This window comes from Cygnus atratus, chromosome 6 (assembly GCF_013377495.2).
Source record: "Cygnus atratus isolate AKBS03 ecotype Queensland, Australia chromosome 6, CAtr_DNAZoo_HiC_assembly, whole genome shotgun sequence".
NCBI classification, from domain to species: Eukaryota; Metazoa; Chordata; class Aves; order Anseriformes; family Anatidae; genus Cygnus; species Cygnus atratus.
In genome coordinates this window covers 28,061,939-28,082,027 of record NC_066367.1, presented here as the reverse complement: position 1 = coordinate 28,082,027, position 20,089 = coordinate 28,061,939, and the positions used below count along the sequence as shown (strand labels likewise).

Below are 20,089 nucleotides of genomic sequence, written 5' to 3'. Positions count from 1 at the left end.
AATGAGCAAAACTGCTGAGTTGCAATGACAGAGCTGTTACTGTCCTACACTTACTGTATTTCAGTAAGGCGAAATCATCATCAACCTTTGGAGAGAGAGATCTGAAGATGGGGATAGACATTTGACACCCAAATACTTTTACATGATGGGGAAGATTGAATCTACATCGAGATTAAAATTTTATGCCTAGTGTATGTCTCTGCAGAAGGCCAAAGATGACTGAAAATATTATGAACATTCTGCCAGCTCAGGCTGGGCTGTTTTCTCAATAAATTTCTGGCAAAGTGACAAGTTTCTTGAAAGATCCAAGTAGGCCTTGAGCCAACAGGAGAGACTATGGGAACAGCTTATGCATACAGGTGAGGAAGAAAACCCAACAGCAACAAAAACAACCGAAAACCAAAAATGCGTAGAAGATTGCAGCTTTTAGGACATATGAAAAAAAAAAAAACATTAGTTTTGAATCCTCAGGAGTTTTGCTTTTGCTGAAGATGAACTGGGTATCCTACGCTGCTGAAACAAAGTATTTTACCTTATTTATCTCCCACATTTCATCTCAGCTTCACTCCAAATCCTGTCCCTCTTGCTTTTAATTCTTTTCTTCTCCCTCATTCCACTTTTCTATCTCATTTTCTTTATTAGCCTAACGCATCGAAGTAAATTCAGATAAAAAAATCTGTACTGCCTTAACAGATAGGCCCATGACATCATTGCACATCCTTCCTCTGTGCTGGGACCAAATCCCTGTCAGTGACCTGGATTCAATTGCAAGTGAATAATGGCAATGGATAAGCCACAATGCAACCAGCACGACCCTGCCTATGCCAGAAGAGCAGGTCCATCTCAGAAGTATGGATTTGTTTCCCTAAGACATAGGTGTAGCCAGCAAAAATAATGGAAATAAGACGATGCCATCATTTGATCTTCTCACACTGCTTAGTCAGCTCCTGTGTGCTCATTCTCATCCTCTTTCACCAGTACCATCTTACCCATTCCAACTAGAAGGTCATCTCCAGCAGTGGGGGAAACGCTATTTAAGTTTTCATAGAGGAAACAATTTCAGAGCCTAGAAATACATCACAGTGAATAGGGGGCAATAGTTGAAACATCAAAGGCTATGGATGGTGCAACAAACTGTAAGCCAATCATTTCACCAAGAAAAAACTTAGTTTTCATCTGTTATTCATGGGAATGTTGACGTGACACAACTTTTATAGCACTGTAAAAATAATATTACGAGCAACTGCCCCAGGAAAGACTGCCAGGAAGAAACATTTTACAGCTCATTCATTCACTATGATTTTCTAGGGATAAAACCAGCCAGATGCAACAACTGTTATAAATGGATCTGGCTCCAGTGAAAAGAGGGTAGCTGTGCTGACCTGCACTCACTGAGGATGAGAACGTTCACAGAAGCACAGACTGTTTGAAGCTGGATGGGACCTCTTTTAAACATCTAGTCCAGCCCACTACTTCAGGCTGTTCTGAAACAGATTCAACTTGTAAGAACTCCTTAGACAAATTCTGTGGTTGTCATTGATACAGATAAAAGCACCATCTGCAGGTATGCAGAGACTGAAATAAAGCCTTGAAGGATCTATTTTTGAAGGTGGCAGAAAGGGGAAATTAATTATATATTTGATCCATTTGTTCTTGAAAGAGACATAGCAACAGCTCAAGCTTTTGGGATAGGGCATGGATGGAGAGTAACAGAGGAACCCTACCTGCAGCACTTTGCACCTCATGCACTCAGTGGGGTGCAACGGCAGAGCTGTACAGCAAAGCTCACAGACTTGCACAGATCCCAGTCTCATGGACTCTTAGCTCCCTATCTGCCTGAGCTCTTCATCAAGAAATTCCACAGAAAAACAGGTCCACAATCTGGTCTAACAGTAGTCTGAAAGCCAGAGCAGGTGGCCAATGTTTACGGACACAAGTCAATTGAAATAAAGTTGAGTGGAAATAATATGAGGTTTAATCCAACACTTGCAGGTATCCATGGATGGTTTGCTCGATCATGGCCACAGCAAAAATGCAATTTGATAGACTAAGATGAAAATAGATAAAATTGGGACATTTCTTATTAGAAACATGGAAAACAGGCTGTGGAGAGCAATCTTCGCTTAGTCCTTTGGGAGAGACTCTATATACTAATAACAGTTCTTCTCCCTCCCTTTAGTTTGAAAAGTATCTAAGTAAAAATGAAATTACCTTACTCAACAGAACTGCTTCCTGGATATGCAGTTCTAACTCCCAACATTAATGAGAAAAGTATCCTTATTATTTTTCTTTTTCCCCTCCTGCTAACATTGCACCAGCACAGTCATTAGTGACTGAATTGTACTGTCTTCTTATTTGACAACCCTCCACAAAAGGCAGGTTAATTTTATTGCCATTATACTTGTGTTGACAGCCTATAGGAATAATAAAAACTAGATTTGGGTATAGAGAATAATTATTAGTAACACTGATTCACAAAACAGCAAGAACACACCTTGTCTTTCAGTTCCCAGCATGGCAGACAGAGAATAACATCTATTTACAGGCAGTGAATCTAATCAGAAAGTCATTGAGACAATGTCATTTTCAGCGTGCCTTTTTGTAGTGCAACCACAAACTGGTTCCTGTAAGTGGCTGATAACAACTACTGACTTTCATGGCTTAGATTGATCTTAAAGAAATCACAAAATATCATCAGTAAATAAGCTGAATTCCTGAACTAGAATAAAAATAGAAAAATGTTCTTAAGAGAACATAAATTAGAAAAGGTAATAACATATTGTTAATCACTTTGAAGCTGCAATCCCTAATTACATAAATGAGAGGATTTTCTTAAACCTGATAATAGCTATCAGAGATATTACTGGTATGATGCTTCTGTTTTGGAAAGAATCCTTTGAAAGTGAACATCTAAAGTTACCTGTAATATTAATTAGGCAAACAAACAGCTTTGTTAGGAAGAAATCTGGTACTGTTCCCCATACATCTTTCTGTACCAGCCAGAGACAAAAATAAAAATAAAATAGCTGAGTGTTTAGATTTACACTAAACAGCTGAAAGAGTCCCTGTGCAGAGTACATAATGCTGTATTTTAAAAGGCAAACATTGTAAACAAACAACAACAGAGGAGAGGGGAGGAGAAGAGAGGAGAGAGGAGGGAAAGGGAGAGGCCAACATCCAGAAAGAGTTTAGAGAGGTACGTTTCCAAATTTTATACTAATTATGCGCCAACAAGGCAGCTTGGACAAGTAGAGTGCTCCTACTCTTCTGTTACATCCCCACTGAACTCTCACAGAGACAGTTGAACTGGGTTTATTTTGTACTCCCAGAACATGTTAATCAGAAAAAGACAACATTCAGTTGTTCTTCCTATGATCCTAACAGCACCCGTCTGGATACCTAGCACAGCAGTGAAGAGAGACCAGCTACAAGTGCTTTATCAAAAAAAAATAAAAAAATAAAAAAAATCATCAAACTGCATCCCAGTATCTCTGAGTGGCCACAAGCATTACTGCAACTCATTAAACTTGCTTATAGTCTGATGTGTTACAACACATTATAGAGAAAGGGAAAATAAATTGACACTGCTTTCAACTGCTGAGCAATTCTGTTTTCCTCAATGTTACAATTAATGTCAACAATTAATGCTTTAAGAGGAAGAATCAGAAACTTCACTACAATAAACAAATACAGTCAGTTTCAACTTAAGGATATACTCAAACTGTAGCACTGTGTTGGTTCAGCCGTCCCCTTTTCGGGCTGCAATTACACTTCTGTTGGTCAGAACAGCAGGGGCATCATTTGTCATCCTAAGTAAGGCTGGAGTGCAGCGAAATTGGGCACTTTGGAAAAATGCAGCTGTAGCAGAACATATGTATAGGCAAGACCATGAAATGAACTGGCTCCAAGCCAGTATGTAAGGAGAAAAACAAGAGAATATAAATGAAAAAATTCATAGAATACAATACTCAGAAGAAGGTCCTGTTGATAGATCCTGAACAGCTTTAAAGGTCAAAATGACAATCTGTCTTCTCTGTGGAGGAGTTTAATCAATTCTCAACTTGTTTTCCTTCACCCTCTTAACAATAAGTTTACATTTTTAAAATAGATTCTCTATTTAGTTTTTGCTATTTAATTGATGTCAAGTCCCTGTGTATCCAACTGCAGCAAACTGAAGGGTATAGAAGGTGTGTATATACATTCATGCACAGACTACATTGGATAGAGTATGAACTTCTCTGTAGCTCTACTGTAACTAACAGGGATTATTATTCAGCTCAAAAGGCAGTTTTCTGCTTCCGGAGCAGAAGGAAGAACTCAGCTGTAGCTTCACCACTGAAGTAAATACTGGAAATGCAGAGGCTGCAGAATAACAATAACCATGGAGCTAGCCACAGGATGCCACCAATATTGTGTTAGGTAACACATACACGAGGAGATCAACTCAGCCCACTCTTACTCCAGCACAGAAGCATTTACATGTCGGGAAAGGCAGGAAATTGCATTACACACCTCCATCTTTCCCATTCCTTCCTCCTCTCCCCCTTTTCCCAAATGCTGAAGACAAACATAATGGAGTGGAGACACAGATTTCTTCCCCCACTACATGCATGCACATGCACACACTGCAGTAGGGTTAGGCACTGCAGGGGCTCTGGGAAATGTAGCAGCATGCCCAATTTCAGAGTCAACAACAAACCTTAACAGTTTTCAAACACAGCATTCCCTACCCTCCGCAGAAGGCCAGATGTCTTTTTCCAACCCAGCAGAAGATGACCTGGCCTCATTTACTGATTTCTTGGCACTACTGGAGAGCCCTTGACTTGAGAGAACTCCAGCTGCCACATCACTTGAGAATCACGCAGGCTGCAATAAGCATATCACAGAATCATAGAATATCCCGAGTTGGAAGGGACCCATAAGGATCATCAAGTCCAACTCCTGGCACTGCACAGGTCTGCCCAAAAGTTTAGACCATGTGACTAAGTGCACAGTCCAATCGCTTCTTAAATTCAGACAGGCTTGATGCCGTGACTACTTCACTGGGGAGCCTGTTCCTGTGTGCGACCACCCTCTCGGTGAAGAACCTCTTCCTGATGTCCAGCCTAAACTTCCCCTGCCTCAGCTTAACACCATTCCTGCAGGTCCTATCACTGGTGATTACGGAGAATAGGTCACCTGCCTCTCCACTCCCCCTTGCGAGGAAGTTGTAGACTGCGATGAGGTCCCTGCTCAGCCTCTTCTTCTCCAGGCTGAACAGGCCCAGTGACCTCAGCCACTCCTCATATGTCTTCCCCTCTAGGCCCTTCACCATCTTCATCGCCCTCCTCTGGACACTCTCCAACTGTTTTACATCCTTTTTGTGCTGTGGTGCCCAGAACTGCACACAGTACTCGAGGTGAGGCCGCACCAGCGCAGAGTAGAGCGGGACAATCACTTCCCTCAACCGACTAGCGATGCCGTGCTTGATGCATCCCAGGATACGGTTGGCCCTCCTGGCTGCCAGGGCACACTGCTGGCTCATATTCAACTTGTTGTCAACCACAACCCCCAGATCCCTCTCTGCGGGGCTGCTCTCCAGCGTCTCGTTGCCCAGTCTGTACGTATAGCCAGGGTTGCCCCGATATCAAATACTTTTTTCCATTTTCTTCCCATGGAATATATATTCAACAAGGTTACAGTCCTTATTTTCAATTGTAATTAATCTTGTGTTCATTTCATTTTATTTTCAGCACAACTGAGATGGTTATGTCTACATGCCTTCTGTATCTAACAGCAGGAGAACCATCATCAGAACTATTCAGCCAACCTATGAGCTTAATGAAATAAGAATCAAGATCTTTATGTACAAGATAACTTTCTACCATGGATCTTTAATCACAGGTAAAAGATGAAAGGAAAATCTTTCTCGAGTGCTGGATCACGATAGTGAAAAAAAAATCCCACAGGATCACCACGTATATCACCAACTTTCCTTCCAACGGGAAGGAAGGCTCCTTAATTGAATGTACTGTCCTCGAGACAAGTACAAATTGATACAAAAGTCACGGATGAGGTTCATATTTTAGAGTTAGTCCCACATTGAACATAATGGGAATTCTCGAGGGCCAAACTACTTTGAAAATTGTACACAGGCTCCTCCCTCCAAACTCTCCTCTCTAAACATGTCTTTATACCTATGTACATTAGGGAATTAAGAAATATAAGTTACACATTTACGGCTATAACACACTCCTAAAGATTATGCTTTCTCTAGCATCTGAAGAGCAGAACAAATGCAAAGACAAACATCACCCTAATGTGTGCCTAATTATTGAACAGGCTGCAGAAACAATCAGCAACATGCAACCTCTTGTAAAGAGGTGTCAACTTCCCCCCCTCCCTCCAACTCAGTATTTGACAACATTGACTTTGTGCTGTTTATTTTCTTCCACTCACATGCAACTGATCAAGATAAAGCACAGATGTCCCAAGATTCAGGTTAAGATACAGCTCTATTATGCTGTAAATTCATATATATATAGAAAACTAATGTGCATGAAGGAAGCAACCCCCAAACACAGGAACAAATGTATTTGTCTGAATTTGTGTTTCTTTTCTCTCTACATTGTGACTAAAGTACTTGAGCATATAGCTTTACTTTTAAATAAAATACATAAATGGCTCCCTAACAGCTGGCCTACTTAACAGTACCATGTAAACATCTGTTCACATTCATGCACGCAAATAAGTACATCAACTAGCAAGTCTCTCAGGCTCAGACTAGTCTTTATGAAGTCTTCCCAGAAACCACCGGGGTGGAGGCCAATGACTGTGTGAAGAAAGAGGAAAGGAAATTCTTAAACTTTTTTGGAGAATCAGTCCTTGAGAAAGATCGAGTGAGAATACCAAAATCATGCTTTCTGTTTTCCACTATGCTTGCTTTAATGGAAATTTTCTTTCCCGTTTATTTGTGGCTATGTCTTTCTTGATCACCTATTTTAGCAGCTTGTTACATAAATGGACACTGCATCAAAATTTTATTCCCCTTTGTTCAAACTGCCTTTCGAAAGTGCCAGGGATCCCATGTCTACTCCTAACTAAATGGGATTCTTGACATTGACTTGAATGGAAACAGGATTAGGCCGGCTGTATGCCTCATTAGATACGCAATTCTATAGCACCCTCTAAAATTCTGCTGAATTTTCCCTTTCAAGCAAATAAAGCAGGTAAACTCAAAGGCCATGAAATGTCACTATTACATTTAGACACTTAAACTGAGGTACCTGATGAATTAGCCATCTTCTTGCCAGGCGTCTTAGAAAACTGCAGCCCCCTAGGGATTTCCCCTGGCTGTTACCACTTATTGCAAAGTCAAAGAGAGAAAGCTAAGGTTATTGTTTTGCCTGTGGAATCAAAATATGCTGAGAGAGCATGTTATTCCCCAGACTTTCAGGTTTATTGCATTTCTAATTCACACCTAAGGTCACCATATGTCAAGTGAGTAGGTATTCTGTTACCATAGCTAGTGTCATCATTTCAACTCTAATGCTAAATAGTCCTAGACTGGAACAATACTGTCTTTGAAACAGCATGATTTAACTCTTATAACAGAAGATTGGCCTTCTGATTAAAGATGGAAAATTAAATGTTCTGGTTCCACTTTCAGGTTTGTCAGACTCTCCAAAATCGTACAAGTTAGTCAGGCTGTCTGGACCTTCATTTTTACACCAGAAAGCCAAAGAACTAAAGGCCCTTAACAAACAAAGCTAGTATAGCAGCAACTGATTCTTCTCTATTGAGACAGGTTAATAAATGAATCGATCTTAGAATAAATTTCATTTTGCATTTAAAACTACCAAGATGACGTTTGAAATCAGCTTCTTGTGACCTGATAAGAATATGCCACAATGACAAGGCTTCCCTCTGCATAATGCATGAACGTGAATTTGACCATACAATTGTCATTTCTTGTCACTTAAGTAGTCTTACAGTTAAGCAGCCATAATTGTCCTTTGGGTGTTATCTTAAATACATTAAGAAAGAAATTGAATGCTTTCACCACATTATAGCTGGGACACTTTTTCAAAGCTCATTTCTATGTCTGTGAATTATTCATAATACACTTCAAACAGGCTCTTCTGAATAAGGTAATTGACCTTGTCTGCATGAAGCACCTACTACCTTGCCTTGGGATAATTAAATCTATGATGTGGTCCATTATTTAAAGGTAATGTCTTCTCATTAGGTTAGGCGATATATTATCACTCAACTAGTCACCTAATTCTGCATTTAATGCATTCAAGTTTTCATTGTTTTGTCATGGGTTACACTCATCATAGCAATGTCTCACATTAAGTAATGTGGTACAACAGTATTTGCTTGATAAATGGAAGCAGGACTTTGAGGACTAACATTTCAAGATCTACAGCAGTATTTGAAGCTCGGTTGGCTGTACTTTATTTCTGTGGGTGAAAGCAACAAAAGTGTGTCTATATAGTAAAATCTAATGTCATGTCAAAATTTGAATCCAAGTAATATAATAGACTCATAGAATTGTTAAGGTTGGGAGAGACCTCCAAGATCATCTGATCCAACCATTCCCCTACCACCAATAATCACCCACTAAATCACATCCCTAACATACCATGTGGTATTAGCAACACAATTGCATGTACTGCTCAGTGAAAACAGGTATGTACTGCTGACAGGTATACTAAAACACATGTATTGATTCCATATAAATTAACACAGATATTTCTAGAGAGTTTTATTTTGCTGTGTAGAGAAACCCTTGGCTGGCCTGCCATTGAAGATGCAATTAGCAATGCAGGCTAGTAATGTGCCATTTTGGTTTTCTCTTCGAACCTGTAAGAGACAACTGTGACTCCGTTCCTCAGTCCTCATTCCTTCAAAAGATGTTGCTCAGTGAAGACCAAGGTAACTGATTATTTTCACATATGCAGAGTGGAAACCTTCTGAGAGAGAACGTTAAACAGCTGAGCAGCCAACTCTCTCCTCTGTTCAAACTAGTTTGAACCACTTTAACAGAATGAAGTAGCTCTGAATCTATTTTAGTCAGCCACTGAGAAAGTCCTCCTGCTTGGGTAGATTCTTGAGTGGCACAGTGATTTGAAGAAGCTCCTGCATCAGTCTCTTTCCTGGCTCTGAGAGATGGCCAGAGATGGTGTTCTAATTTATATTGCACCACTCCAGTAAACAGGCTTAAAGGTGCTTTTCCATCCCCTCTACTTAAATTGTGCAGGGTATACCTGTCTGTTTTAGTACAGGAACACAGCATTGGCTTTTGTAATCTATCAGTGCTGAAGTGCTTAGTCTCTGATTGTAAATACTGCATTAACAAGCTCTGGATTGACTTGTTCATTTTTCTACTTTACTTATCTGAATTTTTACAGTGTTTCTACAGTTTGTCATTTCTTTTATACTGAAGTACAATTTCATTAAAGATGCAATAACTAAGGAGTTAATCCACCATCTTATTGGCCTAAATCAATATAAACACACTAAATCCAGTGGAACTGATCCTGCATATCTTCATAGTTTTCAGTTGCATCATTTGATATTGTAGCTTCTCTTCAGCTGTCCATTAATAGAATGTCATGATTATGTTAGCTATCCAGAGCTTTTTAATCATATTATACAAACATCATTCAGCCTATGAATTGTTTATCTTGATTAGATTTTGAGCATTCACTTAAAATTATGAAGTATTACTTTAGAACAGAAATAAATAGAAGGGCATCAAAAAGATTTCAAGGTGGTAGAGTGAACGTTTACACTGAAGACCTTTGGCTGAATTCCTATTTGCATGAACATTCAAGAACAATCTGTTCATGCCTCAGGAACATTTTTGCAAACAAAAAAATCTCAGTACAGTAGTCCAAGATAGTATAAAAGAAGGATTATGAAAACTATCAAAGTGAAATTGAAATGAAATTCCGGTAGGAGAGGAAAGAAATAGCTGCTATTTATCATTTCCCATCAGCTAAAACAAACTAGCCAAGGAACGTATTGTTCTAAGCAAGATTACCTGCAATTGGCCTGTCTGCTAAATCATATTTCATAATGGTCGACTGCCTTCGATTGTGTAACCACAGTTGTGTACTATACACTGATAACTCCTGTCACTATAATACGATTATGTTTACCCATTAGTTTCTGCTTTTTGTGCCACAACCCAGCAACTACAATATTACAATGGGTCTAATGGCTTGTTTCACTTCGTTCATTTGCCTATTAATTTTGGCAATGGCATATTTCATGGCACATAAATTTCATCCTTCGAAAACGTGACAACCTGTAGTACAATATGGTCAGACAGAATCTAGAGCTTTGCGCAGAAGTAAAATGAATTGTCCAGGGTGGCATTTTGGAAAGAACATACCTCCCTCTGGAGGCATTGGTTGTAGATAAGGTGATTACTTCAGCAATAATAGGATGTAATTATTCACTCAATAAAATTCTGCCTCTATTAAGTAGGTACTTCTAATGTTCTGCAGATTGACTAGTGGCCCTAGCCTGTCTCACAGAGGCAGTAAACAAAATGCAACACTGAATCTCTTTGAATCTTGAACATAAATGTGCACTGTGCAGGAAGTGACCCAGTAAGCAGACACTGTTTTGAAGCTGGAAGTTCCAGGAAACAAGACCCACAACCAGCCCCTATAAAACACTCATTGCCAGGAGAACCCTCCCCACTTTGGCAATAGATGTTAAAATGGCAAACAGGCAGGCCAAACTGGCTTTTCATAACCAGAGAAAAAGCCAAAGGGAACTGAAACAGAGCCTACTTCAAGAGAAGACAATTTGTCTTAGAATCCACTCTCTGCTGTAATGTTAGCATTCATTCATGACAATCTCCCTATGGGAACCAGCCCCTAAACTTTTGACACACACCAAAATAGTTTCATCTGGATAAAATCAGAGTTTGAAATCACAATCACAATGGAAAGTGAGCAAACGCTGATGTACAAAAATCCTTCAGTTCAATGGGTGAAATAATAACCAAAACTAACTTGTCTTGTACCAATTCTGACAATGAGCCATCTACCGCAAGAAGTCAATTCCAGTTAACCATTATTCTTCTTTCCCTCCTAAACTAGCTGCACAAATATGCAAACACTTACTTTCTCAAAAAGAGAACACTATATATATATATATGTAGACAATTTTATGGATTGTTCTGACCATTTGAAACATCAGTGAAAAGAAAAGTCCATATTTAAAACACACCTACAATGTAATTGACGTTACTTTTTCTTCAGAGCTACTTTTCAAATCTCTCTTCATTTTTGAAAACATTCCACCATGGGCTTGTATTCATCAGTAAAACAAACCTGTCAGACCTAAATTAGGTTCAGTTACAGAAGTTTGAGGAGGACAGTCAGGAACCATTATAATCTTTTCTTTCGTATCAACGAGTGCAACTACAAACATTTTGACTGCATTGAATGGCACAGCCTGAACAAAAAGAAGAATAGAAAATGGCTACTGACTGCAGACTAAGCTACTGGGAGTACATTTCATGCACTATTAATGTTAATATATTGGAATCATTAGATGTTTTAAATTAGACATGTCATTTAAAACTCTTTAGCCAAACCAAATATGTAGGGGAAGGGGGACGTGGATTTAAACATTCCAGATAAAGAAACAGGCAGGACTTGAAGCAGCCTGGAAACAGTCTGAAAGAAATCTAGCACAGCTACTACTAGCAGCGTGTCCAAAGATCTATGAAAGACTAATGGTTCAGTCGATTTTAGGATGTACATTTTTTTAAAGTTCCTATTCCTATGTCATGGAGGAGACATACATATATGTATCTGTCACAACGAGAAAATGAATGCATCTGCACCTCATTTTAGCCCAAATTAATATTTCCTCCTACCACTAGAATGCTTGGAGACAGCAGGATCAATATAATACTCTCTAACCCTATTGATTCTAGTGAGCTTTATATAGGAATCTTACCCTATAAATTTTACAGAGAAATAAGACATACTGTCCAGGAGATGAAGGAAGAAACCTGGATTCTTGAGAGATACTTGAGACTATTCCTGGGGCTACAATACAGATTCACAGCTTTCTCTCCCTACCTGGAGAGGAACACCAAACACCCCATTATCACTTACCCAAATATAACATTACATCCCATGTAATTTGATGGGTCCGTAGTGCCACAGATCAAGCCTTCCTCTCTGAATCACCATGTCTGCTTAATCAGGTTGCTAGAAAGAAAACAAATGTACCACTAAAGGACGATGTGCTCATTCTTCTACTAGCAGCACAAGGAAAAGGCACAAGAGGCATCGATATGAGTCTTACACTTGGACTGCAAGACTTCAGAGGTGTAGATCTGGGAAAGAAACATTCGTTTTACAGTTCTTTTTTCCTGTGTGGACAAACTTGGCCATTTGTTTTAAAGTCGTAATTTCAAATAGAACTAATTGCCCAAACAATTTCAGGAGATTTCATCATCAGTAGTAGACTCATGCCTTTTTCTCCTCCCTGTTAAAGGACATAAGAAATCTTCCTTTAGAAGAGGACTGCATATAGATTAATTGGTTAACCTTTCTAAATGCTAATGTTAAAAAAAAAAAAAAAAGTTTTCTTCTGGGACTTGAATTTTCCTCTTGACAGCAAAGGAAGAAGGCCCTTGTTGCTTTGAGTCCTGGACAACTCAGGCAGGAACACACCCCTTGGCTAAATCAGTTCCTGTTAACATCTGAGTCTTCCTCCTATCAAAGGGACTTGGAACACATTCAGCCTCAAAAGCATTTCTGTTTTTTTTCCCTATTTTCCTGGCCCAGCAGATATTATAAAAGCTTCTCTAAGGAAAATTTTAAAAGGGTTGTTTTCTTTCAGGTCACCGTATCTTTTAGCTACTTGTCAAGACTTAGTCAGATCTCCTCCTCCCCCAAATCAATCTGGGCTGGGGAGAGAAAAATGATTTTCAGTTGCTTTTAAATGTTTCTTGGGAGGGGAAAAAATACACAGCTTTTTTCCTCAAAGGTCTGGAGATGTTTTCTCCTTGCATGCTTGCTTTCCCTCAAATATATGTTTTTTTTTTGTGTTTTTTTTTTTTTTTTTTGGGCGTAAGAGAGAAACAGACAGTTTGAAGGGCTATTTTTATGCTCTTAATGTCAGATGGTTCAAAAAAGCAAAACGCTGAACTAAATACTCATAGGGAAGGCTCTTGTTCTTTTGCTGTTTGAACACCAAACAAAGTAATCAGAAAATATAGCCTTCAGCTGATCTTCCTTGTTTCCTTTCCTCTGTCTCTTCCTTCATACTTTCAAAAAGAGAAAATACGTTTCCTATAGGCTGTCTTCATGCTGTAAATGGAGCAAAATTCCTGGACTTAAGATTTACTAGCAATGAATCTGAACCTAACCCAATCTAGAAAGACTAAAAGCTTGACTCCTTTTTCTGTATGCTTACATTTTCTTTTCTCCTAAGGACACCATATAATTAAATTATGCCATTGTTCATTCTGCGTATATATACCCTCATATCATGTCCGTTTTCCAGGATAGGTCAGAGCAATTGTGGGCTCTGTCCTATTCACTTGCTCCATCTGATCTGATTTTCAGTATGTGCCTTGCTTTGCACGCACTTTTTATCCCCAGAACTAGAACAGGAGTGAAATGAACCCCAAACACCCACGAAACTGAGAGATTACAACACACAATGCCTTGCTATCCTCAGAGATAACATGAATAGATATGCAAATTATTTCTTTACTCATGTGGCATCGTGGCAACTGAGAACACTTTCACTGCTATGATTTACATCTTCCATGCTCCAGAATTGGAAAATGTCACCACAATCCCACCTACACTGGGCCAAATTTGAAGGGGAAATTAGTTAAATGTCAGTAAGGCATTTTGAGTTTAATGGAGCCCAAGATGCTCAAAGTAGGACAGCTGAATGAAGCAGACAAATGCAAGTGTGATGAGAACACACTCCCTGCTGTGGCTCTAATGAGGAAGAAGGCACACTTTTCTACTCAGGCAGCAGTACTGCTTTCTTTCTTGAATGGTGGACAGCTTGCTGTCATAGCTAATAACCCATTATTATAACAAGCAATGGATTCGCTGTTTATTTCTAATTGCCATTATTTATTTATTGTTAATAATATGGTGAGTCCTGAAAATTAAAAAAGACTATCACTGGTTCTAATTAGGGAATGCAGACTGGGACAGTCTGAAAAAATGGTATATTTCCTTCCTTCTTCAAATTTTGTTTATAGAAGAGCTTACATGACTGTGTCTGTCAAATCTGAGGTATCATCAGAATTTGTTTTGTTCTGGTATACTTGTGTAGCTCATAGAATGATCAATTTTCAAAATCTTATTTTGACTGCAGAATTCCCTGAACTCAAGGTTTCTCCATTACTAAGCTATAAGGAATTGCACCAGCCCATATGTTTCACAGGTTGAGCAAAAGACACCATCAACTTTACTCCAAACTGGAGGTTCTTCGGGAACAAAAGTCCCATCCTAATAGATTACAGAGATTAAGCAAATATGTTTTAACAACATCAGTTTGCAACACTAACTTCCTTACAGCACTGCCAGTAACAGCTCACACAATAATTCCCAGATTTCAAGCTCAAAATCTGTTGTCTAGGCTTACACTTTATTTACTTGATCTATGTGACTTCATTAATATCCCTGGTACAAGCTTCATGGACATTGGAAGAGGTACTTTCCATGTCAGTAGAAAACAGTAGATCTATTCAATTTGGATTGATGAATTTGTTTCCCATGTCTTTCTCATTGCTTGGCCTGTTAACTGCATTGCAATCTCAGAGAAGCACAATGGAAATAGAGAAGTAATCCTAGTAGGTGCTATTCCTTCCTTGGCAGCTATAGCACAATTTACCCACTGTCGGGAGGGCTTGTGTATAGGGAGGGAGGTAGAGGGTCAGAAATTGGGATAATATTTCCATTACTTACAGGTGCATGAATGTTAGATGCCAAGTTACCTTCCACATGCAGCAGATTTTTTTATTCTTATTAGGCCATCTGCATTTTAATCAGCTGCATACTTCTAATAATATAGCATCTTTCAAAATGGCCTCTAAAGCCATCCATACAAGTAAGAGGGCTGACAAGAATCCATGTTACATTACTACGGTGAACTTTATTCAAAGTCTCTAAATATAGCACAGTTTATCTAAAGTGTGTTGTGAGAAGCTGTCAGCACTGCCACTTTGGAGGGGAGAGACAAGGTGTGGTGGTGGAAATACAGATGGCAAGTCAGTCATTCTCAAGAAGAGGATCCTAATTACCCAGGAATAATTACACCATACAATCTACACCTGCCACCTATCCACCACTCTCTTTAATATGAACCACTTCTTGAGGGTGGACTGCCTTGTTCTACACTGTTATGTACAGTGACAAATCATCTCCTGGTAATGCAATAACAACTTAAAGTGCCTGGAATGATAGAATGGAAGTTATATTTGAAAGGCATAAAATAACAGTGAACAAAAACCCAACAGTAAATTACTGCTTGTTATGGGTCATTTTATATCACCTCATGGTACATCTATGTAAAAAAAAAATTCATCAGAACCCAGGTTTCACACTCCTTTCTCCACAACGATACTGTTCTAGGAAATAGTATGCTCACTACATAAAATCTTGTTGCAACCACAGCTCAAACACTGTGGGTCAGTTCTGGTGGAAAAAAAATACTGGACCTAATGAAGGTCCAGAGAAGGGCAACTGAAAGGACTATAAAAGCAGTGGGTGAGTGCAGGACTGATTCACTGCATCGTGCAATAGCAGAATTCAAGTGAAGCAAGTAAGACCTTGGTTTAAAACATGGTCTTTTGTACGATTTGTACTACATGGTAGTTTTGTACACTTAGGGAACTTTCAGAACTTGCTTTCCTAGTAGGCTTCATTGGCAGAAAATACAATCAGGTTCATAAAGGGATTAGACAAAGTTATGGACACCTGAACCACAGCAGTTGCTAAAAGGAGTAGGGAATGGTATAAGCTCTAATACACTTGATAGTGCAATTCTGGGTAATGGGAACATGTTGAGCAACATACTGAAAATGTCCAGACTTGTGTACTCTACCTAAGCTGCATCTGTCCAGCTGCTGCTGTTGGAGGCAAGACACTGGTTTAAAAGCACCAGCAGTCTGACCCCGCAGGATATTTCTTAGTATCTTAGGCTCTGACATCAGATCTCACCTGGAACTAAAAAGAAAGCCTGTATAGACAAAAAGCTCTAACAACAGTACAGGGCAAAAAGGAAGCACCACTGAACTATCCTAACAACAAGAACCACGTCTAAACTGAAACCTAAACTCAGAGGACTTAGGACACTCTTCTTGCTGCCATGTTTTCCAGGCAGTAAGAGAGGAACAAAACACAAATGCAGTGGGACAGAGGCAAGGGAGAACAGCTATGCCTGGCATGAGGGGGTCACAGCATGGTACACCTCAGTGCTGAGATAACAGGTCTAAACTGGAAGGCAGAGGGGAGAAAAGGAAGCAGAAATCCAGTGAGCAAGTCCTATGATATTGGGATTTCACAGGTCTTAACAGGGACAAGGAAGAAGTTCAGGGAAAAGATGTGTAGTTTAGGATGGACATTTGAAATCAAAGCTTGAAGCTATATGGTGTGGTAATTCTACTGGAGAGAGAAAAAAAAAAGGCAGAAGAAAAAAAAGACATTCCTATTTCTTTGATTTTGCTCTAAGACTGATCTTTTCTCAGTCTCTGCCTACATAAATGTGCTATGAACTTGACAGACTGTCAGCCAAGTATTGTAAAGCAAGCTATCCTGCCACTGATACAGCCGTCACTGTATTGTCCTTGATATGGTGTATGTGAGGTGGCTTTCCAAACGTTAAGCCTTTGAGTGCACTTGCTATGAACCCAGTGCTTCTTGCAACCTGAGTAAATTCAGTCAGAGGTGAGAGGGTTTGTTCAGTTGTTTTCACACCTTGAAACATCTTGTCTATTAACAGTGTAATAAAATGTGCATGTGCACACATGCACCTCTCCTTGTACATGTACACTTGCCTTGGGTTATTTGCTGAGATGCTCCCCAAGGAAAGGAAATCAGAGCCTTAGGGACCTAAATTTCTCTTCAAATTACAAGCCCAATCTTCCTGCCCTCACCACTCCATTCCTACTAGCTTGTCTTGGTCTTCATCAGATGGTCTGTGCTTCTAAGGATGAAGCAGTGGTAAAGTCTGCAGTCTCTTGCTAAGAGTGCAGACGACTTTCCTAATTAATGCCAACTGTCATACTTGTTCTTGTTATGTAGGTGTCTTTCCAACAGGCACGAAGAAGTCACAAGAGATTTGCAATTACTGGTCATAGATTAAAAGTTTCATTTGCCAGCATTGTGAAAACCAGCTATTACTTTGATGAACAGACATCTATTCCAACATTCACAAAACTCCTGAAAATCCAGCTGATAGCAGAGATGTACAAAAATGCAGTTCAGGGCAATTTAATTTTAGTTTTCAAAGACATGTTTGCAGCTAAGCCATAGTATGACAGTGAGAACTGATAAGGCTGTTCCAGACAGCAGGAGGTGGAGATGAGTAAACTTCTTTGCCAACTGCCAGATTGCATGTCTGACACATTGCAGATGTAAATTCAAGTAACTCAATGGGGAGACTACACTGAATTACACCCACTGAGGAGGTGCCTATGCCTTCAGGGCAAGAGGTAGTAAGAAGGAAAAAGACAAATTCCATGATATAAATTGGAACAATTTTTATGCAAGCCTGGGAGCCTCCGTTGGTTTTTCTCTCTGAGGCAGCCCAGAAAGCAACGCTTGCTCCTTTGCCTAGGCACATTATTTTTTCCATTTTTTCCCCACATCAAAGCTGTGAAAGCCGAAGTTACTATGTAACAGCATGCATCTTTGTTGGAGAGTGAAGTCGAGGAAGAAAAAGGAAAGAGAAATCTCTTTATTGCTTCTCTGTGAACCATGATAGTGTTTAGATCCTGAAGACAAGGATTTAGGGTTTTGGTGCTACTAACTGAGATATCCTAATCACAGGTTCCTTCTACCTGAAGGAAAGAAAAAAAAAAAAAAAAAAAAGACCCAACAACCCCACACACTAGACGAAGCTCAGAAATGAATTAGATCCCTTGCAGGAAGGGGAACTTGTATAGTTCTGTCAAGATCAGATATACCCCTGGAAGATGTCTTTCCATCAAACACTCACTGCTGGGCTTGGTCCAGAGGTAAGTGGTGATATTCAGCAGAATGGATTACATGACATGATGCTTCCTACTGGCCTATGAATGTGGCATTGTTGTCAACACATGCATTTACATACCGACTTCTGAAGGAATATCTAAAGTGTGGTTCATTAACCACAATTAAACATGATAACTTTGCTTCAGGCATCCAGAAGCCTGGGCCAAATCAAGAAATCAACCCAAAGAGTTTGATTTCCATTCTGTTGCTCTGACCCCAATATCAAACTCACTGCAATTACTCCTGGGCATAAATAATAAAGTTGAGAATATTCTGCAGTGAGCCCAGGAAAATGCCCTGAAGTTAATCACACACAGATCTCACCTTCAAGTTTAGGAATGGCAATTCTTTAAATCTTAGGACTCTTCAAAATATGCATGGTGCTCAGCACCACTGAGTCTCTAGGTTTTTCTACAATATAGCAGCAGTTCACTTCAAGATGAATATCAATTAACAAAATGATATTTAATGCTTCTGTGGAGAATATTTCTTTCTACTATTTAAAAACATTGAATACTCAGCTAAGAACAAGTATATTCCCCAAACCTTGTAATTTCAGGAGCTCAGATGATTTATTTTTGAGTATGTTCCAAGTCTAGCCAAACTTACAGCCTCAGGCTACTGAGAAAGTTCAGGATGAAAAATTGAAAGTGTAATTAAAAAGCATACAAAAGGAGGAAGAGAGAGAGCTAAAAATGAGAGTCTGCCACATGCAGAACACTAGATTGTAATTTTTTCTGATTTATCAGCTGGAGCTGTATTAAAAAGCTATGAGTCTCACATGGTCAACTGTCAGGACCACAGCAGCACTGCAGCAACTGCAAGAGAGCAAACCAGGCTGCTGGGCACCATATCCCCATGCCCTTTCCCTCAAGGAATTGGTGTCATACCTTTTTTCCTAGACAAATGGTGAAGGAGCTACCTATCAGGAACTATCTTAGTATGTCTGCCAGTTGGTAAACAGCTGTAGCCCTGAAGAAGTATAGTTACATGCAACAGTCAATCTAGCAAATATTGTTACTTTATTTTCTGAAGAAGTGGGTCTGGATCTCTAAGAAGCATCCCTAGCTTTACAGAGGTGCCATTAAGATGTACCTCCAGCATACACTCATAGTGTTTCTTTCTTTGTGTGCATGACCAAACAAATATCTCACAGAAATGCATAAAAGTAAATATGTGCAGACCTGCTCTAATACTGCGGCCTTCACCCTTAAAAAATTATTTCAGAATTAATCACTGTGGTGATTAAATTTTCATAACATGTCTCAAGAGTGGTGTGGGATACAGCAGACAATGACACTGAAAGTATTGATAAGACATACTTCCCTCCTTTCATGAGCAGCACCTGTTCTTTGTTTCCTCTTCTTGCTCTACCCTGGGTGCTAATAGTAATATTTCATTCTTTTAAAAATCTTTAGCAATACAAGCAGTTCTTGGCTAGTAAATTCTGCTGCTGACAAAAGGTGTAACTCACAGCTTATAAAAATAAACTGTCTGTAAGGAATCTGATCACTGGATCCATAAACATTCAGTGCTATAGTAACTTCGCTGGAACCAGTCATTGGGTATTTTTTAACACAACAGAAACTCCTACTGCAAGCTCCCCTTAAGGATTTCCATGGGATTTCTTCTAACCTACTAACAAATTTTAAAGTTCCTAATAATCAGAGAATCACCAGGACCATACAGACATTACAAGTAACCAGATGAAACTGTGGAGACATCCAGAAACATGCCCTTAATGGCATTCCTCTTCTCTGAATAACCAAATGTAAAATCCTGACCCCAGGAAAGGGCTGAGTAGAAGTGCCCTGAGTAGCCACTGGAGTTTTGCTACCACA

General features: G+C 39.4%; 1 protein-coding gene across 1 annotated transcript in view; it reads right to left on the bottom strand.

The window, feature by feature from the left end:
• CNTNAP5 (contactin associated protein family member 5) overlaps window positions 1-20,089 on the bottom strand; it is a 216,383-nt gene that overhangs the window by 58,886 nt on the left and 137,408 nt on the right. The gene's annotated exons all lie outside the window — the stretch shown is intronic.